This window comes from Phodopus roborovskii, unplaced genomic scaffold, assembly GCF_943737965.1.
Source record: "Phodopus roborovskii unplaced genomic scaffold, PHOROB, whole genome shotgun sequence".
NCBI classification, from domain to species: Eukaryota; Metazoa; Chordata; class Mammalia; order Rodentia; family Cricetidae; genus Phodopus; species Phodopus roborovskii.
In genome coordinates, this window is record NW_026126540.1 from 14,364,109 (window position 1) to 14,388,285 (window position 24,177).

The following is a 24,177-nucleotide window of genomic DNA, read 5'->3' on the forward strand; positions in this document are numbered from 1 at the left end:
GTAAGTATATATGTATAAATATACATACATACATATACATATATGTGTGTGTCTATAACAAAGAGTTCATAAAGAAGGAAAAATAATGGGGAATAATGAAATTATAATTCAAAATTTAAGTTTACTAAAAATAATTGTGGTAATTAATATACTTTATATATGAAGATTTTACTTGTCTTGACTATGTCTGCTTTATCCTGACAAAAATTCTAACATTGATTCTCTGAACTGTGGTTCTACATAGTCCACAGCAGCATTAGGTAGCTGTTAGTATTTATAACTTCATTTTCCTATCCCAGTAAATAATTAATATTTTTAATACAAATTAATATAGTTAATTTTGCTGTAGATCTGGAAAGCCATCTTAATGTCCTTGTTTTACAAATCCCTGAGGAATACTTTGCTACCCACATGATGAAGTATAGATGTTTGTCTGGGGATGGGAAGAAGGCTGAGCAGGTAATGTGAGTGCTGTGTAAGCATAAAGAGCTAAACCCTGATCCAGGGCTTTCACATAAAAGACTGGGTATGTAATCCTAGTGCTGGGGAACAAGAACAGGAGGATCCTGGATCTCACTGGCTAGCTAGTTTTGCCAAACTGGTGAGCTCCAGGTTCAGTGACAGACCCTGTCTCAATAACTAACTAACTAACTAGCTAACAACTAACTAACTAATGCACTAATTCAATAGTACATAGTGACAGAGAAGTGTCTTGATGTTTACCTTTGGTTTTCCAAGTTCATGTACATAATGTACACTTAATCATATTTACACTGACATGCATACATCACACACACACACACACACACACACACACCAGTTGATAGGGCAACAAACTACATAGACTGAGTTTTCAAGAAAGAAAAGCAATGGAAAAGAATTTCTGAGAATTGTTGAGACATAGGACCTTTATACCCAAACCTGCCCCTGTAGTAGAATCACTTGGATATCATTAACATAGGTTATGGAATCCTGCCGTCGGACATTTTAATTCACTTGACCTAGGCCAAGAGCTGAGGAGTTTTATAATTGATAGATATTTCTAACAAAATGATCACACACTGGGAACAGTTTTGTAGATGAGCACTGGCTAAGAAGAGGAATCGTGGTACCATGTGGAACTCCAGGATGTAAAAGGACAAGAGTCAGTCCGACTCACTTGTGGACTTGGTTGTGAAAGAAGAGGGGAAAAATAGACAGTGAGATACAAGAGCAAAGGAAGGATGGCTATTTTGAATTAAGAATGGAAAGGGGCATATTTTGTTAATAAAGAGAAGTAGAGTGTCAGTACAAAGAGAATCAACAAGAGGAGAAAGAATGAATAATTTATGCAGAGATGCTCTTGTTAATTAGTTGCTGGAGGGAAGAAATTCATTTGACAGAGAATATTTTAATAGACTTTTAAAAGGTTTATTTTTAGGTTGTAGTACAATTGAGTTGGAAGTATAGGTATTGACTATACCCCCTGTCTCTGTTCTTACAAGTGATGAGCATATAATAGTTGGATATAGTGGTACTGATTTATAACAGCATTACTTTGTAGGCTGAGACAAGAGGATCAGAAGTTTCAGGTTAGCCTGAGCTGTATATAGCAAAACCTTGTCTCAGATGATAGAAAACAAACAAATGATAAACCTACCTTGATTTATCATTTTCCAGAGACCACCATTTATTTTATGCTTGTTCTCCTTGTTGAATATACCATGGGGATTGACATGTGTATGATGGGATATACCTTTTATTTAAAAATAACATTCCCTAAGAATACTCCACTCTGCATATTCCTTCCTCTGTCCTTTGACAACTTTGACAACATCTGATATTTTTTCACTCTCTCTATAGCACTGCCTTTTACAGAATGCCATGCATTGATCTAGGAGGAGGGGAAACATGAGTCTGGCATTCTCGGTATGCTAAGCCCATGTAGAAATGCATATATTTGTAATTATGGGTTAATATTAAGACAGAGCTAGCCAATAAGAAGCTATAGCCATAGGCCAACAGCTTTATAACTAATAGAGCCTCTCTGTGTTATTTTGGGGCTGATGGGCTCTGGGAGCAGGCTAGCAGGAAAGTGCTCATAACAATGTATCTTCTGTATATGCCTTTCTATCAAATAATATATGTTCAGTTTCTGCCATGTGTTTTTGTGACATAGAACCTATATTTAATGATACATGATATCTTCATGTACCACAGGTCATTCCTCCATTTCATCTGATGACTGCAATTTTCATTGCTTCAAGTTCTGGCAATTGCAAATAAGTAATCTGTAAGTATGCTTGCCCAGGGCTGGTGAAGTGTGGCTCATTTGGTGAGACAGCCATCATCTGCCAGCATGCCTGTTGACCTGAGTTTGATTCCCAAGATCCACACAGAGAGAACTTGTTCTCACAAGGAGTCCTCTTATCTTCACATATGCATCACTGTATCAATTTTATTTTAACAAATAGGTATCTGGTTTTTGTATCATTCTTTAGTTAAACTCTCTTTTCTCCATTCTTTACTTTTTTGTCATTGGTAAATTGATTCAAATTAAGCAATCTATTTTTGGGCTCTTTGCTTCATTACATCTATCCACTTGGATACTTTGTAAATTCTGACACACTGCTGTGATGGCTGTAATTCTGATAGCCTTGCTCCTCTTAGCTCTTTGTGTTGTATATTCTAAGGGTTGATTTTTTTATTTAAAATCCTATACTGTGTCAAAAAATACAGATATTAGTTTATAAAAACTCTTTGAGAATTTTTTGTTTTGTACATCTAATAGGTACAATGTATATTTAAAATCTAGAAATTGCCTAGGTTTAAGCAGCTGATAATGGAGTACACATGGTGACACTTGGCACTGCTTTTCCTTACTGTATTTCTGCTTTCTAAACTTCTGAGTCCTGTGTCCAATTAGATGAAGGACAGTAATACTCATCTAAGGAAGTCATCCTTTTTCTTAAGACTCCAGGGAAAAGGAATAATACATAACACTGAGGAGAAACACCTACTTATACCTTGGGTAAGATAGGCACAGCAGGAATTTTAAAACTAGACACATTTAATAGCTATTGAAAGAAACAGACAACAAACTTAACCAAAGTGAAGGGAAGGAATAATTTTTTGATGCTTTATTGAATCATATCTCCAAATATAAACCCTGAATTGTGAATTTCTCTGTATTAATGATTCTAAAATCCTGATGTATTGATCAAAACTTCAGACTATGAGGAGTCGCAATGGTACATAACTATAGCCAAAAATATGTGGGGTTATTTTTATTCCCCTCAATAATCATCCACTTGTATTTTTGTACCTGATGTAATGCCCTTTTGGCCAGCTAGTGAAAGGTTTGGAATGTATATTCAACAGACTACCAGCTTCCAGGAGTTGAAAGCCAATAATATCTACAGATAACAGCTAAAGCCTAGAGTAAAGCCTTCATGCTTTCCAGTCACCTGATTGCCGGAAGCTCTTGAAATATCCACTGGTTTATTAATTTCTTTTGTTCTGTGAACATGAATAGTCCATGCAACAATTTTCAAGGAGAAAGGACTTTTTAGGGAGCAATTTTCAGTGGCCATGTCCACCCATATTAGACTCAGAATAAACTGTTTTATTCCATTCCTTTGAAGGGAAAGGTATCTTTAATATCGGTGATGAAACAAACTCAAGTTTGTTTTCATATTTAGATGCTTCTGTAGGTAAGTGTAATGTGGTTTCCTTAAAATGGTTTTAATCAGAAATGTATATTTATTTCTGTAACTTGAGTATTGTAAACCTAAAATCTTCATATCATTTAAAATATTTCTTGTCTTAAAGGACTATATATTAAGTTTAAACCAAATCAATCTGATTATGTTACTATATTTCTTGAGAATCACTTTGTAAAGAAATAAATCACATACTCAAACATTATAAGCATAGCACACCGATATTAATATGGATTTTCTGTATATTTGAGTTGACTAGATATGTGATATAAAATGTTAACTAAAATAAAATAAAAATTCTTTAACTATAAGGTATTTTTAGTGTTTTCATATTGATTATTTTTCATTTTATATTTTACTTTATATAAATTAAGGAAATATTATAAACTCACATGTATGCATATATTTGACTCTTAGAAAATAGCATTTTTAGTAGAAAACTTTGGCATATTGTATTTTAGATGTAATTTACATTCAATTCACATGAAAGCTATAGAAATTCATTCCATTTGAAAATTCATTGGTGCTATCCTCAGTGTGCCTTTGACAAGGTAAGAAACAGTTGGATTCATTGTAATTTGTTCCAAGCCATAGTAATTAGTGAGGGCGTGAAAAATAGCTCTCCACTCAATTCTCTCTAATTATTATAATACACACAAAGAAGCTCTTAGAAAAGCAAATGCATCAAGTCCACTATATCCAACCTCTGGGGATGCAAATCAGCATCCTTTTGCTCAAGTTTAACAACATAAAGGGAAAAATGGAAGGGGGCTACAGATACTCATGGGAGCCACTCTTAAAGGTTTTGGAGGGGTAGAAGTATGGAATGACTAAGGATCTCAGGAAAAATCACAAGTTTTGCATCTGAACCCTACTTGTCTCATCTGTGTTAATTGATTTGTGGGATATGTTTAAGGCAATATTAACTCACAAAGAATTTAGGGTATTTTCAATTCAATCCTCTAATTGCAGTGTACTTGAATCTGGAAAGTTCTAGCATTTGTACACCTTATTTTAAGTCACCTGAAAAGAAGGGGATGATGCGTTGACTATGGTCACCTTTATCAAGAGCACATGGAGAGATTCTAGTCTCTATATGACACTCGGTAGAGATGTCCCTTGTCCCTCTAATTATCTTTGGGTTTGGTCATACCATGATCTCTAGATTCACCAATAGTTCACTTCTTGTTTGGAGTTTCCCTCACACTTCTTTGGTAGAGGAGTCAGGTGTTTACATAGGTTTTAAAAAATAATTGCCATTTACTCATTCCTAATTAGCAAAAGACTACAGATAAGAACTAAAGCAGTAGGGGACATAGTTGAGGAAGAGAATGATTGAAAACTGGGCTATAAACACATAATACCTGGCGGGGTTTTAGAAAGAATACTACATTTTGTTCTGGATTTAGATGATTTTGATCAGCAGATCAATGGCTTTTATGAACAAATAAGAACTAATTTCTGGCATCTTTGAAAATAATTAGTAAAGGAGCTTTGTGGGTGTAATATGTTTGTGGATCATAGCAACCATTGGGTGGATTTTAATTGCATTCTGTGAGCCCCTAGAGGATGAAAAAGGCACACAAAGGGAAACAGAGATTCCACACATCAAACGCTTGATATGTGACTATTATAAGGATGGGAGAGTGGTTTCTTCTGACAAGTGGAGACAACTGGAAGCTGAAAGCCTGTATTAGTTTGCTATCACTGTGACAAAATGCCAAGACAACCATTTTAGAAGAAAGGTTTTACTCTGTCTCATGGATCCAGAAGCTCCAGGCCATAGTGGTTGGCTTCATTGTTTTAGGCTGTTTCTTGAGGCAGAACATTATGGTGGGGACATATGGTGGTGAAAGCCTTTCACTTCTTCTGCCCAGGAAGCAAAACTCTAGAAAGGCTGGGAACCCATTATCTTCTTTAAGCACATTACCCCTGTGACCTAACTTGTGTCCCCAAGGATTCATCTTTTAATTACCTTAGAACGGTGTTCATGCCTTTGAATAAATGGCCTTTAGGAGGATTCTTTTCTACACCACATTCTCCCCCACTTCAATCTCTCTCTCTCTCTCTCCTCTCTCTCTCTCCCACACACACTCTCTCTGTCTGTCTCTCTATCTGTCTCTCTCACACACATACACATCCCAAAGCAAAACAACAGTTTTACTTTTCTACTAATAATAAGTCAGGAATCAGATTGTCCCAAGCAATGTTTGAAGCAGACCCAGCAAGCAAGGTCCAACTGCTACGTGGGGATGCCATGCCGAGAAAATAAGTGATCTAAGGCAGGCTTCTGACATGCATACCTTGAGGTAATCTATGTTGTTTAAAGCTGTTAGGTAGAAGAAGCCTCCACAGAAACAAAAGACAAATAATACAATAATTAATGCAATTTTCAAAATCTTTAAGAAGGATAGGTATTTTAGGAAAACAAAGGGAAACAAACTTCTTAGCATAAAAAATGTACTTATTCTCACCAAAGTGTATAGTGTATCATTGCTAATTAACCTTAATCTTTACACATAATCAATATTTGACTTGGCCAGTATTTATATTTTCCTAAGTTACTCTAGAAATTGAGGCAAGAGAATAAAATTCTTCAGTTTACTATGAACAGAATGAACACCACATTGCAGTTAAATAACCTTTACGTGATATCAGAATGTCTAGATTCTTTGCTGATTTTGACTCAGATCAACTGGTATTGTTAAATGCTTCAGCCTCCGGGGCTATGCCTGTCATTGTTTGTAAAACAGAACAATATGTAAGATCTCTGCTAGTCCTGAGTGCCTATGGTTCTGGGAACTGTCCACATGGAGGCTGCCAGTGGGAAACAGAAAGTTGGTGGGAGATGCACTCTCCATCACCTTTCCTGAAAAATTGTGAGGACAACAGTAATGACAAAAGTGACTTTGCCTTTCTCCCAGTAATGTTTTTCCAGCTGGGGTTGGGTTATAACTCATTTTCAGTCACCAGGTGCTTACTCATTACCCTATTGTCTATGGGCTACTGGGGCTTCCATATGCCCTTACTCCCTTTTCTGAGTTGAAAAATATTTACCATTGACTCTAAATAGCAAAACAAGTGTGTTTGATGTCATACTTCTACCATCCCTCCACTAACATCTTGTATCTCTTGGAAATTAATGAAAATATGCCTCTTTGATTTTCAATGAAAGCTTACCTTTTAAAAATATTTCATTTTCTGACATTTAAATTTTCTTTCTTTTTTTCTTCTTTCTTGTTCTTGGAATAGGATAACTGCATTAGGCATACTTGTAGATAATTTTTTTTAAAAAGTGGTGTTTGCTCATTGATGAATACCTGAGATTATATACATATGTATATATGGATGAAAGTGATTATTGTGGCTCATAATTTCAGAGGCATCAATGCATAGTTTGCTTCCAATGTTCTAGGGCCCGTGGTGAGACAGAGCATGATGTGTGGAGCAAAGCTGGTCTCCAGAATCCAGCTTTAAGGACACATACCTGAATCAACTGATGCCTTTTCATTAGACTTTACATTTTAAAGTTTCCCCCTTCTTCCAGCAGTGCCACAGGCTGGCCCAAGATTTATATGAGGGATGTTTAAATTCAAATCTTGTCAGATTGCCATTTATTGTCTGTTTCAACAAACACACCCACCTACATGCAGGTCTTAAATAGTATTTATGTTATCAAAATGATGATTGTTGTTCTTTTGATGCAACTAATGCCTATAAAACACAAACACGAGACTCAGCGCCCACGTGGAGTTTATTGAGAGAGGGGAGAGAAAGAGGGGGATAGCTGGTGGCCAACTGAAAGCAGGAGAGAGAGAGAGAGAACAGAGAGAGAGCAAAGAGAGAGCAAAGAAGCAGAGAGAGGCAGAGAGGCAGAGAGAAAGAAGCACTTGGCGCGCTTGCTTTAAAAGAGGCTTGCGCATGCATAACCGAGTCCTCTGGCTGCCAGGTAAAGCTGACATAGTGATGATAGGGCCATGAGCGTCCCGCCCATCGTTGGGGCAGGGGTCAGCTGGCTGCTAGTTCCTAACAATGAACACTAAATTAAATACATGTAAATAAAGCAATATTATTTCAAATATCCAAATCATTTCGAAGTATGAAAAATTAAAATATGAAAGAATATTATCTGTTAAACTAGTACATTTTGTATAATATGGTATATTGGCTAGAGGGGACAGAAAAAATGTTCTGAACCAATTTTTATTATGCAGCTGCTTAATGCGTAATCTATCACACCACAAAGGGGTTGAATTATATTTTTCTAAGCTGGATTACGGCTTCCATGCCCTTAATGTGTTATTTTCTTCAAGACAATTTCTGCATGAATGCACACATGCTAAATCTGTATATGTTTTTACTCTATGCCTACTACAGACTCCTTTTTTTCCATTTTTAAATTTTTTTCTTGATTTAATTTTACATTTCAGCTACAGCTCTTCCTCATACCATATTTAGGATACTGTGTTTTTTCCTGAAATACATAAGAGAGACTACTGATCAGATGTGAATCAAAGACTACTGATCAGATGTGAATCATGAGATGAGTAGGAAGATTGAGGATATATGGTGACATCCTGGATTAGCATACAATGATAGTATGCCTGCAGAGGTGCTCTGTATGTCACTGTACTCTTAGGTGGTGACAGAGATGTCATGGTGGAAGCTTCATCCCAGCCCCTGGCACCCACATATACAAAGAGTAGAATGTTAGGATAGAGGTTCCACCCAAGTCCCCCCTCCTCCATCTGCCCCAAACCCAGCTGCATCTCAGAAAGCCTACAAAATGATGATCCCCTCCCCAGAAATGCTCAAGACCACCTCTCCAGGGTATTTAAACTGCCCCCCCACAGAGAACAGACTCATGGTTTTTCCTGTCTCTCCTCTCTGGGGGGCTTCAAGGTCACCTGGGGGCATTGTATCCATTAAATGTGGGCTTTTTTTTTTTTTTAAATTCGATTTTATTTGGATTGCTACACTGGCAGAGAAGCTTATCAGGGTGTAGAAACTTTTCAAGTACAGAGGAGAGAAAGGAAGAAATGAACTTTGAAAAATCCCAATTTTCAACGGTTAAAAAGTGACTATTTTGTGGGAGGCCAGTGAGTAGAAACTAAGAGCAAAATGACAAAGGAAATTGGTGGAAGAAATTAGAGATTTTGTTTTCTTCTTTCTTAGTCAGAGTATAATTGACAAATTATGTAAGTCAGAGATATATAACATAATTTCATAGTCATATATTTTATGGTGATTATCAAGTAAGTCACTAGCACATTTAGTACATTATCCAGCCATTTTTTTTAGTTTATCATTTTTTCCTGTTATGAGCAGTTAATATCTAATCTCTTGGTAATCTTCATGTATTCAATAAAACATCGCAAACAATACTCACTGCTTTTAAAATTATTATTATTAGTTTCACTTTGTAGCTAAAAGTTTGTTCTTGGCCAACCAATGAGAATTGAATGGGCAAGATTATCCTATGCCACTGAGAAATCAGCTAAAGTACCCTAAAAAGAGTTCTATGCATTTAGGATCTTGAAAGTACTAGATGATGTCAAAAGTAATAAAGCAGTGAGTTGAAAGTGTGGTAGTATATGGAGAACTCAGGACTGAACATAATAACCTACTTGGAGACTTAGGGTGTAAGGGAAGGCAAAGGATATAGCTAAAATGCAGAAAGAAAAATTCTTAAAATGTGAGAACATGTCAACAGAGTCAAATGTCTGAGAAACATTCAAATGGAGACAGGGAAAGGAAAACATGGGTGAAGGATGAATAATTGGTAGAAAGTAGGCTCTCAAATGAGAGAAGGGTAGGTAATACGTCTGGGGCATGAGACTTACTTGTGTAGGATGTTCCTCCACCTTCACAAGTGTTTAGAGTTGATGTGGCCATGCCAATGACAACTAGTCAGCTCCTCTCCCCAAGGACAGTCTTCTTACCACTGCAGTGGTAACCTAAGCAATCCTACTTGAGCTGTAGGCAGTGAGTAAAATGCTTCGACATGAGCTCTTTCTTGCCTGCCATGTTTTTGCATGTTCAAGTCCCTCTGCTTGGGCTGTGTCTCTTCTCTACATTAATGCCCTTTTCTTATGTCTTCATTACATCCCTCCCTTCTCTAGAAACCAACAATTAAGATCTCTAGAAACCAAGCATTAGGATCTGTTGGCATTGCTTAGCATATCAAGACTCTGTGTTTTCACAATGGAGACTTACTCTTCTGTTAAGTTTTAATTTTCCATTTGTATTTTTTACTTTTGCCTCCATGCCTACACATGAGAACCTGCACGGCTTAAGCTTTGTTTCTTCCATAATTTTGGGTGCACTAGTTAGCTTGGAAACATATGATACATTAATGAAAACAAAATACAATAAATGTCTGGCATACACAGACGTAAGCAATTTGAATTATTGATTTGAAATTTTTGTAAATATAACAAAGTTATTTTTTGTTGTTGTTGCTGTTCTCTGTTAAACTTACAGGGAATAAGCAACAACATTGTTAAATGGGGCAATGGACATTACCAATACAATCTTTATCCAACAGTATAGAGGTTGACAGGTCAATAATACTCATTATCATTATAGAATGTTCACTTATATTTAGGGGGAAAAGTTTGTTATATCATAGATTTTTATGTAATTGTTATTTCAATTCATTATTTTATATATAATTGTAATACTAATTTATATTATCTTCTTGAAATTTATGGTTTGTTAAAGCCTACACATCCCACTCCTAGAGACCATGTATGGTTTTCAACAGGTGAAGTTTCCCTCTAATTAACACCAAGAAGAATTACCTACATTTTAGAATTGATTGATGATTAATCAGTCATATTTTCTAAAAGATATCTATTTTGATCAGATGGTATGGAAATTAGCCTGGAATAATTCTTATTTCACTGGATGTTCTACTCTCTCCTCATGTTAGTGGACCCCACTATTTTGGATCCCTAAAAAAACTTGCTCTTCAGTACCTATTACTTTTCTTTAATGAAAACTAATACTTTTTTCCCCAGCTGCCTACTGCTAAGCTAATTTTATTGCAGATGATGTTTGTCAGCTTCATTCTATTTTTATTCCACTGGAGGGTGACTCATTGTCTTTCATTTAAAAGTGTTGTGTTTTCATTATGTTTCAGTGAAGCCTTGTGAAAATAGGTAAAAGTGCCTTTTGAAACCTATATCCTGGTGCAAAGAGGTGGCTAAAATTTAGAAGGCTGCTTTGTCATTTTAAAATTCTGCTTCCTATTGGATAAGAAGTCTAGGTTGGGTATTTAATGCTAAGTGATTGCAGATATATTAAGTTATATTTAGTCATTTGCACCATTACAATCAGTCTCCTAGGTTCTGTTTCAATGACTGGTCTGTGGCGCTTTTCTGCTCAACTTTAATTAGCGTCATCAAATACAAATCTAAGTACAATGCAAGTGATTTGATTGACATAATGAGGACAGGGGCATAATTGCCCTTGTAAACTTCTAAGGCTTATAGTAAGTCAGCCCAAGTGATATTCAGGACTATACCTTTAAATTCCATTTTTTTTTCTTTTCAAAACTGTTTGGAATTCAGATTGTTTACCTTCAATGACTTTTTCTATAAAAAATTTTTAACAGTTGTGTAAATTCCTTAAATAACTGCTGAGGTTTTAAGGCAAATTCATATAATTTTTGTACCATTATGTGGGGATTTTTCTGTGATTATTAAAATTACATTTTATTCTGGCGAGGTGGCTTTGCTGTCTGATATTAGCTCTTGTGGTGAAGGCATTTGTAGACTGATAATCATCTAATTTTTAAATAAAATGTCATAATCACTGTGAGTGTGTATGTATGCACTCTCTCTGTGTGTCTTACATACTCTCACACACCCTCATTCAATTAATTGAAGACTTTGGACCAAAGACTAAAACATCCTAGAGAAGAACAAATCTGCCTCAGGTTTGGCATACAGTAACCATCCCTGAGTTTTTGATTTGTAACTTTGCCCAAGGGACAGCCAACTCCAGACTGCAATATGAGTTCCTTCTTACCTACATGTCCAAACTGCTTTTGTACTTGCCCTTGCAACTATATGGCCCAATTAACTACAATGAAGACCTTTAAAACAGTCCTTTTCACATGAGTAAATTATCATAGTTATCAATACTTCTATCTTATTTTGTTAGCATCTTTGACTCTATCTGTGGTTCTCCAGCCCTTTGTGAGGCCTTGTTGGAGGTGGGGCCTTCTAATGAGTGGTTAAACATTTTTATCACCCAAACCTTTCTCTACAGGTATATTTTCAGGTACTCTGTGTTTCTTTTAATTTGACTAAGATTCTGTAGCTCCTTGGTGTCTCATAGTTGGAACTGTAACATTCTGGAGAGTCAGGGTATGGGATCCATTTTGCTGCTAAGAAGCATGTGGTGTCTTTGCTGATCAGGCAGGTATAGAGTCAGATTTCTCATTCACAAACGGACATTATGATCCATACTTTCAGGTCAGGGCAGAGGCTGCGTGTCTCTGAAGTCAATAATTTCTCTAATTCTGTAAGTGTCATAAGCACTTTCTTTCTTGGCAGCAGAATTTGACTTTGTAGGTGACTTTTGATAACTCATTTCAAATTCTGTCCCTGTAGTTCTTTTATAGAATGTACAACTAACTGTATGTCACTAACTTAGATGAACTAGAGAGGCGATTGTCAGGTAAAATCCTGACCAAAACAAGGCAGTTTGGGATCAATTTTATGTATATGGCTAGTAGTCAGTCACATAGTAGTTAGTTACATAGCAGTTAGTTACAATATGTGTAGACTCTGCATACTTTGGGGGAATATTTCTCAAAAGCAAAGAGTGAAAATGAGAGAGGAGAATTTTTCTTAAAGATTTGGCAGAAATTACATGAATTAGATGAATAATTTGTACTGCTTTAAATTACTTTATATGCTAGCACATTGATATGAATTTTTTTTTTTTTTTGGTCAAAGGAAGTAAAAAGAAGGCAACCTGAGAAGAGATAATAAGTGGTTGTAGCATGTTGTATATATGTATGTGCCTATCTTTATGTGTACACATATAAATATAACAATAGAAATTAAAGAAGAGATCATGAATTTGGGATATGAGCACAGGGGAACCTGGAAGAGGAAGGGGCAGGTGTGATGTAGATACAAAGCTCATATGCGAAGTTCTTAAAAACTAAAATTATCAGATAATGGTGGAAAAGTTTTACTTGTTTTTTAAATTTATCTTTATTTTATTTTTGTTTTGAAAGATAAGGTTTCTCCATGTAACAGCTCTGGCTGTCCTGGAACTCAGTAGACCAGGCTGGCCTCAAACTCATAGAGGTCCTCTCTCCTCTGCCTGCCTAGTGCTGGCATTAAAGATGTGTGCCCCACTGCCTGACTCACTTGTTTTAATTGATAAAGTGATTTTAAAAACTGGGCACAGCAGTTTTCTATGCACCTAAGAGATTAGGGTAAACATTTTAGTCTGTAGTCAGATGCAGACACCCTAAGGAGGAAGACACTAAATGATAAGGAGCTTCAGTCACGTGGACTATGAGCCCATAGCCCAGGCTTCTGAGGACCTAATACTTTTTTAGCAGCATCAGCATGAACACCAGAAACAGGCCATAGCTGCTTGTACTGCTGACGATTTCGGGCAGCTCCAGATCCCTACCGGGTGTCCTTGGTGGGGAATGTGTGTGGGTAATTGTGCCCTCCACGAGCTGTGGAACATCTGTCATGAGCTCTGCATGTGCTGTTTTTTTCTGTCTGTGTCAGCATTCTACAGTGGCCATCTAGCAGATAGTTTGAGCACTAAGTTCTTCTCCAGTTGCAAGGTTAGAACTCAGTATATCATATTTATAAATCATAACCAGTTCTCTGTGCATACTGCCACATTTCTCTTTCAGGTATTTTGACATCTATTTGACATCAGGCAGATTCTTAATTGTATAGTCTGCTTCCATCTTTGAAAACAATCTTTAGTCAAGTTATCCTTTCTTGGTATACAAGCATAGCATGGTCCTCAGTGTTCCCTAATTCTTCAATTGTGACCGAACCATGACGTGTATTTGTTAGCTTCCCTCTATGCAGTAGACTATATTTTATCCAGCCAATTTATTTTTATTTTTAAAGCTGTAGGTATTGTCTTAGTTACATTACTATTGCTAGGAAGAAGCTCCACAATCAAGGAAACTTATAGAAGAAAGTTTGTTGAGAGCTTGTATATGGTTTTAGAGGGTGATTCCTTCCCCATCATTTTGGTGAGCATGGCAGCAGGCACACAGCATGGTATGGGGACAGTAGCTGAGAGGTTACATGTGGAGACAATAACTTTAAGAGTGACGGGTTAGGGGAGAATGCAAGCATGAAAACTGGGAACGGCATGGTCTTTTCAAACCTCAGAGGCTACTTCCAGTAACACACCTCCACCAACAAGGCAATATCTTCTAATCCTATTCAATCAGTTCTACCGACTGGGTGACAAACATTCAAATATACAAGCCGGTGAGGGCTATTAGTACTCAAATCAGCACAGGTGTGATATTTCAGAGATGGCGTTTATATTCACTTCTCTGGAGGTTGAGGCAAGGAGTACGTGTATGGGGGTTAGAAAGCAGCATGGGCAACATGAGGTCTAATCTCTTAAAAAGCTTAAAATTAGAACGAAAGGCTTTTGTATTTCTGTAGTGCAACTGATGTTCATTTCTATTCACGATAGAATAAAAATGACTTTGTTTATTTTCTGGGTGAATGACCATTTGTCTCTTACAGTTTACTATGTAATCTCCCTCTCCTCACCAATTTTAGTACTGATTTTCTTACATATCAAGTATGGCTATTCTTTGTGTGGGTAGATATATCCTCAAGATATTTTCACAGAAATTCATATACTTATTTTACCTTTTGTTTTTAACCTGGTTTTGTTAGCTTTTCTCTGCTAGCTCACATCTATAACTCAGACTACAGAGACAAGGGCAAGTTTTGAAGATGTCAGAGAACAGAGTTGATCCAAATCCATGGTTAAGAGATACATAAGGACAATTCTTGTTTGTTTGAGCACTCATTGGGGGATCTTTTATAGTTCTAACTAAAAGTCAAATGCCAAGTAGCCATGTTGATATAGTCTTTTTTATTCTTTCCTGTTCCTTTTATTCTCTCTTGAGTTTTTCCTTTTCTTGTCTTCTTTTCTTTTCTCTTCTATTCATAACTCTGTTCCCTCAGCCTTTTAAATGTGTGAATTATATGGAATATGATGGAGTTTGGTGGCTAACTTTTATATTTGTTTTTCATGGATACGTATTTACATTTTGGCTTTTTAGCCAAATTTGCAATGAGGTTCTCATAATATTCTACTACAAGAAAAAAATTACTCATGGTTTTATGCCATGTTGAGTACTTGATTTTATTTGTTACTTTGGGTCTTTGTCTTAATTTTGAGAATTTGTATTTGTGTAGTTATTTTCATTAAGTCTTTGGTTTTGATGTTTGGTTTGCATTCAGACTTAGTATTTCTGTCTGCTGCTAGTTTATTTTTCATAATATTAATATCTTATACTCTATTTAGCTCATTAATTTTAAACTGTTTTATTATATGATTTACTTAATCTTGTTAATGTCTCTGCCAATACCCATTTAACTGAATGTGGCCCCAAAGTCCTTTTGTGCACCAGGGATACATCCTGGTTTCACTGTCAGAGGTCCCTTAGATTGCCCAGGCCTCTTAACTGAGACCTATGTTTAGGGGGTCTGAGTTGGTCCAATGCTGGTATCCCAGATATCAGTCTGGGGAATCCATGAGCTCCTCCTTGTTCAGGTCAGCTGTCTCTGTGGGTTTCTGTAGCCTGGTCTTGACCCCTTTTCTTATCACTCCTTCCTCTGGCAACTGGATTCCAGAAGTTCAGATCAGTGTTTAGCTGTTTCCATCAGCTACTAAATGAGGACTCTACAACGGCATATAAGTTAGTTATCAATCTCATTATCAGGGTATGGCATTTAAGGTAGCCTGTCCTCTGTTGCTCAGATTGTTAGTTGGGGTCATCTTTGTCTAGAGTCAGGTTTCTTTCCAAACCTATAGGGAAGAGAGGAGAACATGTGGGACCATGAAGATTGAGTTAGAGGATGAATAGATGAAAAAAAAAAAAAAAAAAAAAAAAAAAAAACAAAACAAAGCAGAGAGAAAGAGATACCATAATAGAGGGAGCCAATATCAATATTTCAACCCCTCATACCTACTTCCCACAACACATCCCCACCATAAAAAAATGTTGAGCTTATTGCCTTGTTTCATTTTTGTCTATGGTTGAATCAACAATTTTTAAGACAAGCATTTTCTCTACATTTTTGCAATCTTTTTTTTTTTTTTAACAAAGGATGGACAGTGCTCATTTTTCAGCTGCATTATTACATGACACATACATTTTCACGATCTGCTTCTCTATTAGCATATTTTGTATTGGTAATCAATATGAATTTTCAGTAGTACTTTTGAAAATCATTCAAGACACTCATTTTTCCTTCTTTGTACTTACCAATATAAACACATAAGCAGGTAACAGAACTTTAACCTTTTCTTTCTGGGATAGAGTCTATACTAGCTAAGACAGTGGTCTGCTTGGATGCTCTTTAGAGTTTCCAATCTTATATTTGATAGGCAAGGTTACCTGTAGTTTTGACATAAAAGTTATGAGTGACTTCTATTCTCAAGTATTTTTAACATCATAGGAAATATTTTGATGTATGTTTATTTAGTAACTATTACTATCAGAATGCTTTCATAATATAAAATTTTCACATTTCTAAACTTCTTACTTCCAATTTTGTTCATATCGTTACTGTGTTCACTCATTATTATTTGTGTGCCACCTCTCAGTGTACAACCTTTGCCTCTTCATCTATTTGTAAACCTTATTTCTAATATGTATGTAGAAAATTAAAATATTAAGTTTACCCATAGATTTTTATCAATATATGATTGACTTATTAATTTTATTCTTACTGTTGCTCATATTTATTGGGGACAGTGTAATAATCATTCTATAAATATAGTATGTAACAGATCACAGACATAACTTTTGTAACTTCTAAGAATTTAAAAATAACATAAAATAATGTGCACATTTATAGAGTGCTGTATTCTTCTTGCACAAATCAAACTTCCTTATTACTTCCTCTCAGAATACCTCAATTCCTTTGTTTTAGTTATTTATAAAATTTACATTGTTTTTGGCTGATGTCATTTCACTGGACTGAAGAATCTTGCTAGTCTTTGTAGTATAAATCTTCATTAGGTTAATGTGTATTTGAATAATTTCATGCTCTACTAGAAAAGCATAAGTGATAAAGAAGATTAATCATGAAAGTATTTATTAATACTCCAACACTTAAAAGGACATAATGAAAATAAAGCCCTCTACAAAAACATCATCAGCGATGCTGTTCAGCTAGAGTAGCGAGGATTAAACCTCACTTCTTCATTGGAACAAAATTCAAATGGAAGTTTCTCCATCTCATGTTCTGTTGGTGGCACTTTAGGGTAATGCAGAACACAGAAGAGTTCTTGTGCACAACTCACTCTGCACATTCTAGTTTCCTTTAGTTTCTTCTGGTTTTTATGTAATAAGTGGCAATTCTTATGGGATTAGCAGTATGTTTATTTGTGGCCATTAAACCTGTCTCTTTGGTGAATTTCATGCTTGAAACTATTATCTGTGATTCCTTAAAGCCACTATGAGGGCATATCTTCCTGGAAAAAGATCCTAGTAAACACACACTAATATTTCACATTAGAACTGTGAATAATCTTCTTCTTCCTTTTGCTGTTTCTTCCTTTAGTTTTCTTTCTTTTTCTTTTTGATATTTTTTTTTAAAATTTAAATATGAAACAAGCTTGTTTTGCATGTCAATCCTACTTCCCCACACCTCCCTTCCTCCCCTCATCAACTTCCATCCCATACCCATTCTGCTCCACAGGTAGGGTAAGGCCTTCTTATGTGGAGTCCTCAAAGTCTGTCATATTATTTGTAGCATGACCTAGGCCCTTCCCCTTATGTCTGTGCTGAGAGAGTATCCCTCTATGTGGAATGGGCACCTAAGGTGTCATTCTATAAATATGTTTCTCATACTGGTTAATGAATAAAGCACTGTTGGCCAATAGGAAAGCAAGATAGGTGGGACTAGAAGACAAGGAGGAAAGAGGAAGAGTAAGGAGGGGTCAAGATGGAGAGTCTGGACAGAGCAGGACGCCAGCCGCCTCTCCCAGTAAGATAAGACCACATGAAAATATATAGAAATGGGTTAATAATTAAGATAGAGCTAGCTGATAAGAAACTAGTACCTGGACAACAGCATTATATCAAATAGATAGTCTCTGTGAGATATTTGGGGCTGGTGCGGCGGCGGTAGAAGACCAGTGGCGGGAGAAAAACCTTACTCTTTACAAGATTCCATTGTTTTTTCTGCTGAGTAGTACTCCATTGTGTAAATGTACCACATTTTCTCCATCTATTCTTCAGCTGAGGAGCATTTATGTTGCTTCCAGGTTCTGGCTATTACAAATAATTCAGCTATGAACATAGGTTAACAGATGTCCTTGTATGAATGTGAATATTTTGGGTATATGCCTAAGAGTGGAATTATTGGATCTTGAGCTAGACTGATTCCCATTTTCCTGAGGAACTGCCATACTGATTTCCAAAGTGGCTGTATGAATTTACACCCTGACCAGCAATGGAGGAGTATAATCCTTCTCCACATCCTGTCCAGCATAAACTGTCTTTGGTGTATTTGATTTTAGCCATTCTGGTAGCAGTAAGATGGTATCTCAGAGTTGTTTTGATTTGCATTTCTCTGATGGTTAAGGATGTTCCACTATCTTAAGTGTCTTTCAGCCATTTTTTATTCCTCAATTGAGAATTCTCTGTTTAGTTTTGTACCCCATATTTTAATTGGAGTATTTGGTGATTTGGTAATGAGCTTCTTGAGTTTTTTTGTATATTTAGGAAATCAGCCCTCTGCCAGATGTAGGGTTGGTGAAGATCTTTTTCCATGCTGTGGGCTGCCATTTTGTCTTGTTGACTGTGTATGTTGCCTTACAAAAGCTTTTCAATTTTAGGAGATCCCATTTATTAATTGTTGGTCTCTGTGTCTGTGCAACTGGTGTTTTGTTCAGAAAGCAGTCGCCTGTACTAATTTGTTAAAGGGTACCTCACACTTGGATAGAGCAGGGATTACAGGAATATACCTAAACAAAATAAAAGCAATATATAGCAAACAACAGCCAGCATGAAACTAAATTGGGAACTCTGTGATTCCTCTAAAATCAGGAAGAAGACAGAGCTTCTCTCACCATATGTCTTCAATATTGTACTTGAAGTTCTAGCTAGAGCAATAAGAAAACAAAAGGGGGCCAAGGGGACACAAATTGAAAAGGAAGAAGTCAAACTTTCACTATTTACAGATGATATGATAGTTTAGTTAAGTGACCCGAAAAACTCTACCAGGGAACTCCTACAGCTGATCAACACCTTCAGAAAAGTAGCAGGATACAAGATTAACTTAAAAAAAAATCATTAGCCCTGCTATGTACAAATGATAAAGGGGCTGAAAAAGAAATCAGAGAAACATCACCTTTTACGATAGCTGCAAACAACATAAAATATCTTGGGTATCACCAACCAAACAAGTGGAAGACCTATATAGCAACAAGTTTGAGTCTTTAAAGAGAGAAATTAAAAAAGATACCAGAAAATGGAAAGATCTCCTATATTCTTGGATAGGTAGGATCAACATAGTAAAAATGGCAATCTTTCCAAAAGCCATCTACAGATTCAATGCAGACGCCATCAAAATTCCAATGCAAGTCTTCACAGACTTTGAAAGAACAATACTCAACTTTATATGGAAAAACAAAAGACCCAGGATAGCCAAAACAACTCCATACAATAAAGGAACTTCCGGAGGCATCACTGTCCCTGACTTCAAGCTCTATTGTAGAGCTATTGTTCTGAAAACAGCTTGGTATTGGTGCAAAAATAGACAGAAAGCCCAATGGAATTGAATTGTAAACCCTGATATTAGCCCACACACTTATGGACACCCAGTTTTTTGACAAAGAAACTAAAATTATATAATGAAAAAAAATGGTACTGGTATAACTGGATGCTGACTTGTAGAAGACTGCATATAGATCCTTATCTATTACCATACATTTTCCTTAAGCATTTCAATTATTAGAGGTGTATGGATGCTAGTTCAGGAAAAAAACTTTCCCAGGCATTTGAATTATTATCATATATTTAGTCTCATATGCTATTTAAGTTGTTTTTCAGAACATTTGAATCCTATTTCTGTACTAGCCCTCCCATTATAAATCTCACATGAGAAGAAAATCACTTGGTTTCAAAGAGATCTGCCTGGGGATGGATAGCAATAATATCTAATTACTGGAGAAGGCATTAGATGTGTTGTATACATGAGCCCATGAGCTATAATAAAAAATCAGTATTGTACAGTGGAGCCTTGGCTCTGCATTTAGCTCATTTCCCCAGGTCATCAAATCACCTTGCTGCCTCCTAACCATATGCAAAGTGGGGTTTTGGAGTTTTGCTTGAATTTAAAGCAAAGGAGTGCTAAAATGTTCAGCTTTTTCATCACTTCATCATCTGGTAATTAGTGTTGGTTATGAAAACCTTATCTGGTCATATGGAGATTAGTTTGGTTAATTTACAGATATCATGTAACTCATGAAGATGAAGCTTCTTTTGCAGTATAGTTGGTAAATTTTAAAATCTCTTTAAAATACTTTTTTTTTTGCTTTGTCAGCAATATAGCAATTTTAAGGTAGTTTAAAATTTAAGTAAAGGGACTGAGTATGTGTCTCAGTGGTAAAGTAGTTTGTGAGTCTGTATTAAGTGTTAACACACCACACACACACACACACACACACACACACACACACACACACACACACACACACTCGTGCATGAGAGTTCCACATATTACAGGTTGGTCTGTTCATCAGTCACATTGGTACTCTTGTTTTTGACATGAATTTGGTGATGCTTGAACAGTCATTCATATTTTCAGCTTTTTCTTTGATGTTACATTTGTAGACTATGGAAATTATGTTATATAATATACTCAATGTTGTGTTACATTTTAAAATCCTGTGGGGTAATTTAATTTTTTTTTTTTTTTTTTTTTTTTTTTGGTGACCTGGGGTGAATCCATCCTAAGCTATATAGTTCCTTGTGCTCTAGTTAGAAACTCTAGGCATCTATTCTTAGCCAACCTATTGGCTTGTTAGATGAGCTTGGCTTAGCCAATGGGAATGGTGTGAGTTATTTGATTTGAACACAAGTAGCATTTGTAAGTAGGTGCAGTGAAGTATATCTTTTGGTGTTGTGTGGCAAATTCGAAAAGTCTTACATCCAATCTCAAAGACTGGTTCTAGCTGGGAGAGCTGTCATGCTCAACACTGGGATTGATGCTCCTGCCTACTTTCCCAGCACTCAGTTGTCCTCCACTCTCACTGACCTTTGTTCACTTGTGAGTAGAGTTCAGCAAGAATTATCATGTGTACTATATTCCCTGACACTTTTGCTCTTTTAAAATATCTTGATAACAGGGTTATCTAAGCTGACCTGCACTTAATAGCACAATGGGCCTTGAATGTTTGAATCTCCTGCCTCAGCTTCTGGAATAACTGGAATTATTGTTGTTTACCACTGCTGATCTTCTTTGCCTTTGTACCTCTGTTCAAAAATTTCTTTTGCAAAGGAACAGTGTGTTTTGTTTGAACACCAGGAGCCTCGCCCAGCACTTGTATTCTTTGTAGATAAACTAGATGATGATGGTTCTCTAAGCAGCTCCAAGCTAGTGGCTTCTGAGTTCATGTTTAATGCTCTGAAGAAGGAAAAAAAAAAAAAAAAAAAAAAAAAAAAAAAAAAGAACTAAGCAAAGCCAAAGTAGATTCACCGAGGAGGAAAAGTGAGAAAAACCCTAAGTGGGAGAGGATAGCAGAGAGAGGGCTACTGCTGTCCATCCTAGTTTAGTTATCTTAATGAGACTTACAACGAAACCTGACATGGTCTTAGAGACTGACACATTCTTTGAGTGCATCACAGGCAGACACAGTGAAAGGCCTTTGCAACCCTTTGCTTACCTCCTTGGTCCAAATGGAGAGGTGATCAGGAGTTTCTTGTCCTATCAGGAAGTGATCATATACATTGGTGACATTTGCCCACTCTTTTCCTCAATTCATTTTATTTTTTTCCTAGGTTATTGATGTAGTCATCCCCCCCCCCCATCTCACTGTGTGTGTGTGTGTGTGTGTGTGTCTTTTTTAGGAATACATGATTAGTTTATAATTTGTTGCTTGCTTTTTTTTTTTTTTTTTTTTTTTTTTTACTGACTTCCCAGAGGACACCAATTCTTATCTCAAAAGACAAATTTAAACAATCAAAGAAGAATTCTGCTGGAGGTGGAAAGAGAAGATGTGAAAAAAAGTCTTTCCAAAGGATATCAAAGGAATATGGGTAAAATGTAGTATTGAAGGGGAACAGACACCCATTGCTAAGCCTATGTACCCAGCACCTCATGGGAATGTCAAGACATTAGCAGAAAACCTAAAATCCTCCCTCCCATGTTAGTGCTACTGGAAAGTCAGGGCAGACTGAAGACTCATTTAAATGGAGAAAAGGAATGCATCACCCTCCTAGGGAAGCGGCTCTGTGCTTCTAGCACTGGGTACTGGGTTTCTCCATTGCTTTACATTACTCAATAGGAAACATCTGTAACCATGTTTTGGGTGAGTCCCTTATAAACACAAATGATTGTTTTATAATTGTGTTCTAAAACTTAATCCCATGACAGATGATGAAATTCTAATAGTGTTTTAGAGAAAATGATCCATAACCTTCAATATAGAAGAGCACAACCCTAGTTAGCTCTGACTCCTAACACACTTGCAGATTGTGCCTCCTCAATCACTTGTTTAATTAGTGAGCAGACATCTTGAAGCACTATGATCATTCAGATTTTAATTGTCAGATGGTGCTGTCTACAGTCGCTCCATATGTTCCTACAAAAAATATGAACAGTTAAGCCAAGATAGCAACTAGAGTTTTGATGATCGTGGCTAATTGGGTAGCTAGGCACAATTCAGTCTATTATTTATCCAGTTGGAACATAACTATGATTACATTTTCCTCTATCCCATGAGCATATATCTCTTCTCTCCAAAAATTTTTATTGTGTGATATAAATAAGTAAATAAGGTTTCGCTTTCCAGGGGAAGTGCACATCGCTATTTAATTCACTTAAAAGATATTCAGAAATTACAGTATTCTAAGTGAAAACATACACATGAACAAAATAGAATTCACTTAGTGAGATTCTAATAGCAGTGGATATATGTCGAGCTTGTGTATGTGTTAGGGACTCCTGCTACAATTTTAAATGTTTTAAAACTTTCAATCTTCAATTTCACTCATGCATAATTTTTTGGAAGAGAAGGGTGCAATGAATGATTGGTCAAATTTAGCACAAATTACTCACACAGAACTCCTGACCTAAAACTGTGCCCTTTAGCCCTTAGGCAACAATGCCTTTGGTAGTTAGGTACCACTACTAGTACAGTGTTCTGAGTTTGGTTAACTGGAAACTGGCTCAAAATTCAGTGCTGAGTGTGACTATGACTTTTTGATTCTCCCAAATTTATCTAATTCATTTATTTAATAAATGAATGAGAATTATGAAACCAATTCATAATAATACCTACTGAAAAGGGTTATCGTGTTATTTCAAGATATGTGACACACGTGAAAGCGTTTAGACAAGGGATGGCAGTGGAGTATGCTCTTGGTTGTCTGCTGTATGTCTCTTTTTGTATTTGAGAAAACATGTTTTCTTATTCCCTCCCCCCTTTAAAATGGTTGTGGTTCTATCATCTCTCCTCTAGACATGCAAATGGATCAAGTTTTGGCACCCTAGTCTAAAAGCCTCAAAATGCCACTCCCTCTCTTCACCTTGTCACTTTGGTCATGTTTGTTTCCCCTTTGGGTTGGCTTTTCTATTGTGACATTTAAAAAGAAATGACATTCTTTTCCAGAATACCTGCTTTGCAATGCTCTACCTTATTGGATGAAATTGTATAGTTGTCTGTTCCTAATAAACCAATAACTTGTTCATCCCTCTGTTTATCTTTTCGCTCCTCTGTTCCTGCCTTTTTTCTTTTCTCTTTTTAATATTTCTTTCTTCCTTCCTCCATTTATTTTCTTGAATATTTTTTGACATACTGGTTTATGTTAATTAGTATTTTATTTTAAATCATGATAAATTCTAATTTATGAAAGATTTTTTCCAAACATTATAATTTTTCAAGGTTTCATGAAAACTTTCAATTACATCTTTACCTTAATTCTTTAAATTAAAACATAGGCATATATATTCCCAGTCATAATTTTTACAGTTTTGCATCATTGCAA